This window comes from Zootoca vivipara, chromosome Z1 (genome assembly GCF_965207765.1).
Source record: "Zootoca vivipara chromosome Z1, rZooViv2.hap1.1, whole genome shotgun sequence".
NCBI lineage: Eukaryota > Metazoa > Chordata > Lepidosauria > Squamata > Lacertidae > Zootoca > Zootoca vivipara.
The window spans coordinates 53,323,210-53,334,387 of NC_142583.1; the positions used below are offsets into that span (position 1 = coordinate 53,323,210).

At 43.6% G+C, this 11,178-nt stretch overlaps 1 protein-coding gene across 2 annotated transcripts in view; it reads left to right on the top strand.

Annotated features, from left to right (window-relative positions):
* Positions 1-11,178, top strand: part of CXXC4 (CXXC finger protein 4) — a 63,040-nt gene that overhangs the window by 41,081 nt on the left and 10,781 nt on the right. The gene's annotated exons all lie outside the window — the stretch shown is intronic.

The following is an 11,178-nucleotide window of genomic DNA, read 5'->3' on the forward strand; positions in this document are numbered from 1 at the left end:
CCTCATTAGCCCAGCTTCATCTCTCATTGCTATCAAAATATTGTGAACCAATAACCTGTATTTGGTGCTACTTACTGTGATCCCCTACCCTTGTTTGTGTGAAAGAGTGTACACTTGTTTGACTTGTTTGTTCAAGTATTGCGTTCGCAGGTTGTTCACTTTGTTGGATGCAATGTGCAAACACCTCTTCTGTGCAGGGCTAGGCTGAGAGAGTAAAATAAAGGTAAAGGTACCCAGTCACGGACGACTCTGGGGTTGCGCGCTCATCTCGCTCTGTAGGCTGAGGGAGCCGGCGTTTGTCCACAGACAGCTTCTGGGTCATGTGGCCAGCATGACTAAGCCACTTCTGGCAAACCAGAGCAGCACGCGGAAATGCTGTTTACCTTCCCGCCGGAGCGGTACCTATTTATCTATGTGCACTTTGACGTGCTTTCGAACTGCTAGGTTGGCAGGAGCTGGGACCGAGCAACGGGAGTGCACCCTGTCGCGGGGATTCGAACCGCCGACCTTCTGATTGGCAAGCCCTAGGCTCTGTGGTTTAGACCACAGCGCCACCCACGTCCAGACTGAAAAAGTAGCCTGCCTCATATCACTCAGCAAGCATTATTACAGCCACAGTAATAAGAATAGAAAATTGTATGTAAGACTTCCTTCTTTTATTTTAGTTTGTGGGAGGGGATGCCCTTTTCTATTAAAATTCACCAACAAAGACACACAGAACAAAGAATTGAAGGCTTGAAGGTTATCAGGCTTATGTTTTGGTAAATTTTCTAGGCTGCCAGTGCTTTTATAGCATTACCTGTTAGCAGAAGCTGGAACAGCAGGATTTTTGAGTTTCCTCCAGGGAACAAGGCTGCTGTTTGTCAGTATTTGCACCTGCACGAGCAGTGAAGGCTGCCTTAAACAATGCTGATCAATTCCAATTTTATTCCTGGCTTCCCCTCCCCCTAACTTCCAGAGGAATCTGTCTTTCCTGTCACTCAGGATAATGATCCCCCTGCAAGCATAGCCGAGAATCCAGAAACTCACTGTAATCTCATCAAGACTTTGATTCCCCAGCAGGGACTGTTGAATTTATACAACCAGGAGGTTGGGGCACTTTAGCTTCCCACATCTGTGTGTGTTCAGCCACTAAAATGGGTAGATTTCCTTCTGGCTTTTAAACTCTGCTTGTTTAGAGAGGCAAAACCAAAGGATTTCATTCCACAAACTGAGTTTAAAATGATCTTGGTTTATTTCCCCCCCAATTCTAAATGCATTTGATGTTGCTGCTTTTACTTTTAAATGTGATTGGTGTTTTTTTATTTTTTGGTGGGGGAAAATATAACAGTGCCTAATCTCTGGATCAAAGATTATCATTATGATTAATAATTTCTGTAGCATTTGGATGCTGCAAGTCTGTTACAAATTGCATGTGTGCAAGCCCTGTGGAAATAAATGGGATTTATATGCATTTAATTCTGCAAGTCCCCTGTATTAGGCATGATCCAGTCAACCTACTTTCATCCCATATCACTTTTGCACGTCTTCATTCGTAAGTCTGTATTATAATGTTTCTGTATTCTTAAGTTGTTGTTGTTGTTTTAAAAAATAGCACTGCACAACCATTTGTATTTAAATACATATTTTCTTAATGAACTCATATGCTAAAAAATGTTTTGGGTACCACAAAATTCAGAGTGGTATGTAGTCCAAGGGATAATTATGTTTTGGTCCATACATTTGTCTGTCAGTTCACACTGGAATTCACAGAACTCATATTCCTCCAGCATCCCAACTCTGTAATCCAACGATGTTTATCCCCACCTTGGAAATGCCCCTAGGTGTGTGCCTTTATGTTCCATAACTCGCTCCTTCCAACAGCAGCCTTGTGAGGCAGATTTCTGGGATTGCCATGGAGAAGTGTGGCTGAGAAAGAATGAATTAGGTCATTCAGTCAACGCATTACAGCTTCCACGTGGAAGCTATTTTAAATTGCACTGTGTGGCAGCTGTTATCATGTGGTAAGCTGATTTTATGCAGTGGTGTCAATGTTGTTGTTGTTATTGTTGTTGTTGTTGTTAAGTGGACTGTCTTGGAGAAAATGCAAACTGTTCAGCTGCCCATAGAGCAATTTAAAGTAGTTTCCATGTAATATTTGCAGTGTCTGTACTCATCCTTCATTATTGACACCCAGGCAATGAATTACAGTGGACACCTCGGGTTACAGACGCTTCAGGTTACAGACTCTGCTAACCCAGAAATAGTACCTCGGGTTAAGAACTTTGCTTCTGGGTGAGAACAGAAATCGCATGGCGGTGGCGCGGCGGCAGTGGGAGGTCCCATTAGCTAAAGTGGTACCTCAGGTTAAGAACAGTTTCAGGTTAAGAACAGACCTCCAGAACGAATTAAGTTCTTAACCTGAGGTACCACTGTAATGGCTGAATCTTTCTGGAATCGCCACAGAAGCTGCTTGCAGGGTGGGGCAGAGCTGCTATGTTAGCTTCCTGGCAGGTGAGTCAATCTGGCTTACTTGTGGGGAGAGAGGTGAGGCAGCAGGGAGGTTGGCATGGTGCAAACGTAGCAGCAGAACTAACCTGGCACTCCTGCCAGTGCATTTGCACCATGCTGACCTCCCCGCTGCTGCCCCCCCCCCAGGTAGCCAACAGGCAGGGAGGTAATGTAGTATCTCTGCCTCCCGTTGCTAGCATAGTGGCTCTACCCCAGCCAGCACGTTGCTTCTGTGTATCTGGATATATATTTATTTATAAATTACATTTTTATCCTCCAAGGAGATCAGGACAGCAACACACATGGCCCCCTCCCTTTTATCCATATAAAAAGTTGGTGAGGGCATTTGGTGAACTTCATGGCTGAGAGGTGACTTGAACCCACACCTCCCCAGCTCATTCTAGCTTTCATTTCCTACAATGAAATGGCTTTCCCCACCTAAATTAGGCTACTTAAATTAAGAATGCTAACCAGGACTACGAGTTCAGTTCTTTTATGGTGTCAAAAACTGATTCCTTGGCTCCTGATGGGCTCAGAAGCATCTTGTGATTTAATTCTATGTCTTATGCACTTGGTTCCAGCTGGTGGATCTTGAGGTGCTAGTAAAAAAAGAAAAAAGAAATACAATGTGACAAGCTTGAATATGCCCACTTCTGCCTTAGAGCTAGGGATAGGCCAATCTGTCAGTTTTGGGTTCTCTCTTGGTTCCCCCCCCCATTTGTAGTTCAGTTCTCCACATTTCAACATAAATTTGTGCATCAGCATTTTAGTGAAAATTTCTCCTAGTATACACATCTTTGTATGCAATGTCACTTAATATACACAGTTTTGCAATCAACTATCCCTAAAACAATGCAATTTCACACGCACGTTTCGCTAATATCTGTACTTTTTATGCACGCTTTACTGAGCACGTGCATTTTTGTACACATTACTTGTACACATTACATTGCGAAATTTGGAGGAATGCAAACTTTGAAGTATGCGAGTGCTTCAGGTTGATTATTGCTTCAGGATAGAGAGATTCACCTTTAAATGAGAACTGAAACAAATTTCTCACCCATCTCTTCCTAGAGCTCAGACAGACAACATTCATGGGAGGTTTTCAGCTGTCATTTGTGATCTCCAAGCCCCAGTTTTGTATGATCCAGGCCTGGGGCAGATTAATGAGAGCCAAGGAATGAAGATCTTTCCAGGGAAATTGGCACTGTGCTCTGATCATTATCCCCACCACTCATCCTGCCTTTTCTCATTGGGGTAGAATGGAAGCAGGGGAGCTTATGGAAAGGACTTGGCAGGATGCCGACGTTCCTTTTCTAGCTTCTGGGGTTAAGAAATGGAGAAAGGTGGCTGGGCTCTTTGCCCTCCAGTTCCCACCAATATTTCCCACATCTGGGTTATAGAAACAGAAATATTAAAGAAAATCTTAGTCCTTCCAAAATAGCATTTTGCATATTTGGAGCTACGGTCTGATTGACCTTTTTTTGCTCTCGATTGAGATGCCATGTCTGATGAAACATGCTGTAGCAAGAAGAAGAAGAAGAAGAAGAAGAAGAAGAAGCCCATCCCAAATCCTGTCATTTTCAGGGGAAAGGTGGCTCTTTTAGTTCTTTTCGATACCTTGCTCAAACAAAGGTGTTATTTACATGTACCCCCTTTTATGTTCCTTTGAATTTGATTTGGGCAAATGCGAGTTGCTTGGCATCGTTCTGAACTCAATATCCTTTTATACTCAACTTCTTTATAAATTATACATCCATGTGCTTGTTTACTATCAGCAGCCATCTTACAGCCTGCGCACTGCTGCATGAAAAGGTCTGGCAGCAATATGCGCCATGCTCTTGGTAGCTTTGAAAAGCATGTTTACTTTGCTTTTAGCACTAGCAACACCTTGCAACCTCCGTGTGTGTCAGTATAGAACAGGGATAGTTAGAGAAAATAAATTCCTACCCTGGGATTCACCAGTACCAAAGAAATTCAAGAAATTCAGAATACCTTTCTGAAACAAAGAAATCTGCAAGTCCTCAGAAAGTAAATATGATTCCCTGCCCGCATATTTAACTAATATAGACATAGAAACATTGGAGGGCAAGGTGGAGCAGACAGTTTTTACAACTGCATTGCTTAAGTGCTCACAATGGCTTTGTTAGGGAGGAAAATGAGGAGAAAAGCAAAACAATTTGGTCCTGCCTGTGGGAGCAATGAGGTAGATTTTCAGTTCATTTTGCATTTAAAGGTGAGCCTATCTAATCTGCACCTTCTAAAACAATTTGGGAACCAAAACTGAGACATCCAAAACTCACTTTTCTCTGGATTTTGCAATGTAGTCTTCCGGCCAAGTAATGTATACAAAATTGACATTTTGTGTGTGTGTGTGTGTGTGTGTGTGTGTAAAACTGAAAATAGCATACAAAAGTTCATTATATTAGACATAAGTGCTTTGCAAAAATGTATGTACTGTATTAGATAAAATTGCATACGAAAAAGTGTATATTAGGAGAAATGTGCACTGAAATGCAAATTTTAGTGGAGAACTGTCTGAGAAATTGAGAAAAATCTACATTTCGCCCACTCCTAATCTCCAGTGACCTTCTTGGATGCCCTGCCAGTTTCAGTGGCTACCAGCCACCACTGAAATTCAGTGTCACAGAGTAGACTGTAACAACGTAGTTTTAGAGAGAACTCAAGAATAAAATACTGGGACAAACTCCTGCCATCTAAATGAATGGCAGCTACATGTGAGCATGATAGGGCTCTCGAGCACATTCTGCTCATGAATACATAGCATTGGAAATGATTTTGGAGATCATCTAGTGCAACTCTCCACTCAATGCAGGCCCTACAGTGCAGGATGCGATTCATAGCGGAGTTGTTCTCTGTTGCTTCAGAGGGCAGGACTAAAACTAATGGATGGGAATTGCAAGGAGGCAGAATTTCCTAATTAGCAGAAACTTCCCAATGGTGAGAAGCATTCAGGAGTACATGGGACAGACTGTCTTGTGACACTGTTCATGGGTATCTTCTAAGCAGAGGCTCGATGGTCTACTGTCAAGGAGATTGTAGCACTTATCTGCCCTCCCATCACTGACATCACTCTGCCTTACCAGGATGGGGAGGGACAAGATGGTCGTGAGGTCAGTATGGTACAAGGGCACTGGCAGAACCAATTCAGCACTGTGCCAATCACAGTGGGCACAACTCCAAGATTCCTTTGATGAGACAGAATATACTGACCCACTGTATTGCATCTCAGTTTGGCGACTGAAATGCCTTTGGTTGCCCTCTTGGGTGATCTGCTCTAAGAATTGAACAGAAGGAATTCATTCCTTCTGGTTGTGCTGGAGTTCTTCGCAGCTTTTAATGCCACCTGCAATAGAAGGTATGGGGAGCCTATGGCCCTCCAGATGTTGGACTACAAGTCTCACCATCCCTGACCATTGGCTGGGACTGATGGGAGTTGGAATCTAACAACATCTGGAAGGCCACAAGTTCTCTGTTCCTTAACTGCAATATCCTTCAAGTTTGTCTTGCTGGAATGAGGCCCGAGGATGCTGTATTAGTGACTCCATTCTTTCCTGGAGGATAAGATTTCAGAAGGCTGGTGCTGAAGAATATCTGTTCAATGTCTTGGCCTTCAGAAACTTTAGGAGAGATCCCCCATAGATTTGGTGTTGGCTGTCATCAATATGCAATTAGCCCTCAGTTCTGTATCTCCCTTCCATCTCAGTTTGGGGAGAGCTTCTAAGTGGACAAACACCCAGATAAGATAGAACTGCTCTAGATTATGAAGGTGACTGGCCCAGCGATAAGATGTTAGCTTTTTCTGGAAATGCTTGCACTCCCCTTGAAAGAGGAGGCTCACAAAACTGCATCTGGTTCTGGCATTGCACTTAATTCCTACATTGCAGCTGTGGCCAGACGTTCTTTTGCTCTGCTTAGACTGGTGCAGCAACTATTCCTGTTTCTGAGAAAAGTGGGACCTGTCCACAGTCGTGGCTTGTTTATGTGGAGACTGGATTACTATAACATGTTATACATGGGGCTGCCTTTGAAGGTTGGAAACAGTACAAAATGCTGCTGTGTGTGGTGCCATGCTTTTGTAGTAGCATGCCACTCCGTTGTTTTACCAGCCCCATTGGCCACCAGTCTGTTTCAGTGCACAATTCCAAGTCTTGGTTACTGTCACCTTTAAAGCACTAAATAACTTATGACCATGATGCCTAATGGGCTTCTGGGCCCTGTGTTAATCTGTTTATCTGAGGGAGCACTTCTGTGCATTATGTTACACTCTGAGTTATGCTTGGGATGCACAGTGGGTCCTTTTTGTTATGGCATCCAGATGACGGAACTCCCTGGGAGGTTTCCTTGTCTCCTTCTTTCCCAGTGTCCCACTCCTGGATGAAGACCTTGCTTTTCCAATAAGCTTTTAATTTATCTGTTGTTTCATTGATGGCCTCTGTTTTTCTAATTATTGATGGGTTGCTTTTAATCTGCTGCCTTTAAAATATTGTTTTTCTTATTGACTTAATTATAGTGTATTATTGATCATTAATTCATTTTCTGTTTATGTATCCTGATGTCGCCACTGTGATGCTCTCCAGATGTTGCACTGCAACTCTAATCAGCCTCACTTACCATGGCCAGGTAGATGGTCACGGTAGATGGTCAGGGCTAATGGCAACTGCAGACCAAAAACATATGGAGGGCACTATGTTGACAACAGATGATGTATGACAACCTGAGTGCCCTAATTTTGGAGACAGAAGGGAGGCTGTAAATTATGTAATCCATAAAGTATTAAAAATACCTAATTAGTCTACATATATTTTAGAATGGACTAAGGATCCACGTACCTTTTAACCTACTGGTTGCTTTCAGACATAATGCCAAACAATGGTTTGGTGCTATGCAAATGAACCTCGAGGAGCCCTAACCTCACACACTTCTTCTCCCCTTCTGTCTCCTCCCATGTAATAATTTCCTGCTGCCTGATCCTAGTTTGTCGCTTAGTGCAAACCTTAGTTTCACTGATCAGACATTGGCAAACTCTGATTTGCCAGAAACCAGGATTGAACAGCAGGGAATTGCTTCCCATGGGGTGGGGGGGCACACAGGCACAAGGTTCCTCCAGGTTTATTCATGTACCACCAAACTGTGGTTTGACCCTATGTTTGAACAACTGCTGGATATCTCATTTTAAGACAGATCCCCCCCTACCAGTTATTAAAGAGTTACATATTAGAAGTCAGTTAGGAAAGTTATCATTTACCCCACAAAATTTTCCTGATTCAGGGAAACACTGAAAAGTATTTACTGGGGCTTTCTGCTTTTTAAAGCTCCACATCAAAAGCTACAAGATCACATTAGAGAAGTTTTAGGCCAGGCATGTCAAACCTGTGGCCCTCCAGATGTTTTGGCCTACAACTCCCATGATCCCTAGCTAGCAGGACCAGTGGTTGGGGAAGATGGGAATTGTAGCCCAAAACATCTGGAGGGCCGCAGGTTTGACATGCCTGTTTTAGGCTGTTAGGAGATCGCCTATTCCCCTCATAGGGGTACAATTCCCAGAGTGCCTTGGGAAGTGGGAATGATTGTTAAATCACTTTGGGAATTGTAGGACTGTGTATGTTTCAGCACCAGGGCCGGATTTAGGTTTGACGAGGCCCTAAGATACTGAAGGTAATGAGACCCTTTATATGTCCAGCTGTCCTTTGTCAACAACAAATTGTCACTGTTTTTTTGTGTTGAATATATGCTATATGGTAATTTATGGACCTAATAGGTATCTGAAGCCATTTGCACATAACATATCAGAGCCTACACAACACAAAACACTGTTGGTGTATGTAGGTTTTATTTTATTTGTTTTTTATCTTATATTTTGGAAATGTACATCCAGGGTTTTTTTCCTTTAATTTTTTTGGAGGCCCCCAAGAGAGTGCGGCCCTAAGCTATAGCTTGTTTAGCTTATATGTAAATCCATCACTGTTCAGCACCCTTAATAAAGTACAGTTCCCAGGATTCTTTGGGGAGGAAACCATTACTATTTAAAGTGATATTTCAACTGTATGGTGTTTTAAAAGAAAAGGGAGAGTGGGGTGCAGGCAGAGGCATCCATACAAGAACTCTAAGCCAGGCCTCCCCAAACTGCGGCCCTCCAGATGTTTTGGCCTACAACTCCCATGATCCCTAGCTAACAGGACCAGTGGTCAGGGAAGATGGGAATTGTAGTCCAAAACATCTGGAGGGCCGAAGTTTGGGGGTGCCTGCTCTAAGCAAAAGCTTACTATCTTGTGGCTCTGTTACTTGTTGGAATTATCAGTGCTACTCTTTGGACGAGCAGGTGCCACACTACTTTAAAGTTATCTTGCTCAGGAACAAACAGAAATGGACACAAATTCACTGTCTATTTTCTTTCCCATATCCAGCCTCTTTTTTTGCGGGGGTGGTGGTGCTGTTTGCTGAATGAGCAGTTGCTTTGCTTCAAGCATGCCTGTATCCCACCAGCTTCATGTACCATCCCGTACAAATCCAACTCTTTGACCTGCATAAGTCACTAAGATTTGAAGTATTCCCCTGGGCTGCAATCCGGCACACAATTAAGCTCCTTAAATCCCATTGAACTCAAGGGGATTTAAGTGGCCTAACCATAAGCAGAATTGCATTCCAAGCCAAGAGCTTATATCTAGAGTAGTAATGTGTGATTATTCGTCATCTACCCAGGACCTTCTGAGTATGTCTGCATTCAACCATAGGAACATAGGAAGCTGCCTTATGGTTGATTGGTCTAGATCAGGCATCCCCAAACTGCGGCCCTCCAGATGTTTTGGCCTACAACTCCCATGATCCCTAGCTAACAGGACTAGTGGTCGGGGAAGATGGGAATTGTAGTCCAAAACATCTGGAGGGCCGAAGTTTGGGGATGCCTGGTCTAGATACTATAGGGAAACAGTTCCATTGCTGTACCTAGCTAAGGCAATGGGTCTACTCTAGCAGCAGTTCCCCAGGGTTCCATGGAGGGTCTTCCCCAACCCTAGCTGAAGATGCTGGAGATGGCACCTGGGAGCTTCTGTAAACCATGTGCTGTTGTTGTTGTTTAGTCGTTTAGTCGTGTCCGACTCTTCGTGACCCCATGGACCATAGCATGCCAGGCACTCCTGTCTTGCACTGCCTCCCGCAGTTTGGTCAAACTCATGTTCGTAGCTTCGAGAACACTGTCCAACCATCTTGTCCTCTGTCGTCCCCTTCTCCTTGTGCCCTCCATCTTTCCCAGCATCAAGGTCTTTTCCAAGGATTCTTCTCATGAGGTGGCCAAAGTATTGGAGCCTCAGCTTCACGATCTGTCCTTCCAGGGAGCACTCAGGGCTGATTTCCTTAAGAATGGATAGGTTTGATCTTCTAGCAGTCCATGGGACTCTCAAGAGTCTCCTCCAGCACCATAATTCAAAAGCATCAATTCTTCGGCGATCAGCCTTCTTTATGGTCCAGCTCTCACTTCCATATATCACTACTGGGAAAACCATAGCTTTAACTATACGGACCTTTGTCGGCAAGGTGATGTCTCTGCTTTTTAAGATGCTGTCTAGGTTTGTCATGGCTTTTCTCCCAAGAAGCAGGCGTCTTTTAATTTCGTGACTGCTGTCACCATCTGCAGTGATCAAGGAGCCCAAGAAAGTAAAATCTCTCACTGCCTCTATTTCTTCCCCTTCTATTTGCCAGGAGGTGATGGGACCAGTGGCCATGATCTTGGTTTTTTTGATGTTGAGCTTCAGACCATATTTTGCGCTCTCCTCTTTCACCCTCATTAAAAGGTTCTTTAATTCCTCCTCACTTTCTGCCATCAAGGTTGTGTCATCTGCATATCTGAGGTTGTTGATATTTCTTCCGGCAATCTTAATTCCGGCTTGGGATTCATCTAGTCCAGCCTTTCGCATGATGAATTCTGCATATAAGTTAAATAAGCAGGGAGACAATATACAACCTTGTCGTACTCCTTTCCCAATTTTGAACCAATCAGTTGTTCCATATCCAGTTCTAACTGTAGCTTCTTGTCCCACATAGAGATTTCTCAGGAGACAGATGAGGTGATCAGGCACTCCCATTTCTTTAAGAACTTGCCATAGTTTGCTGTGGTCGACACAGTCAAAGGCTTTTGCATAGTCAATGAAGCAGAAGTAGACGTTTTTCTGGAACTCTCTAGCTTTCTCCATAATCCAGCGCATGTTTGCTATTTGGTCTCTGGTTCCTCTGCCCTTTCGAAATCCAGCTTGCACTTCTGGGAGTTCTCGATCCACATACTGCCTAAGCCTGCCTTGTAGAATTTTAAGCATAACCTTGCTAGCGTGTGAAATGAGCGCAATTGTGCGGTAGTTGGAGCATTCTTTGGCACTGCCCTTCTTTGGAATTGGGATGTAGACTGATCTTCTCCAATCCTCTGGCCATTGCTGAGTTTTCCAAACTTGCTGGCATATTGGGTGTAGCACCTTAACAGCATCATCTTTTAAGATTTTAAATAGTTCAGCTGGAATATCATCACTTCCACTGGCCTTGTTATTAGCAGTGCTTTCTAAGGCCCATTTGACTTCACTCTCCAAGATGTCTGGCTCAAGGTCAGCAACCACACTACCTGGGGTGTACGAGACCTCCATATCTTTCTGGTATAATTCCTCTGTGTATTCTTGCCACCTC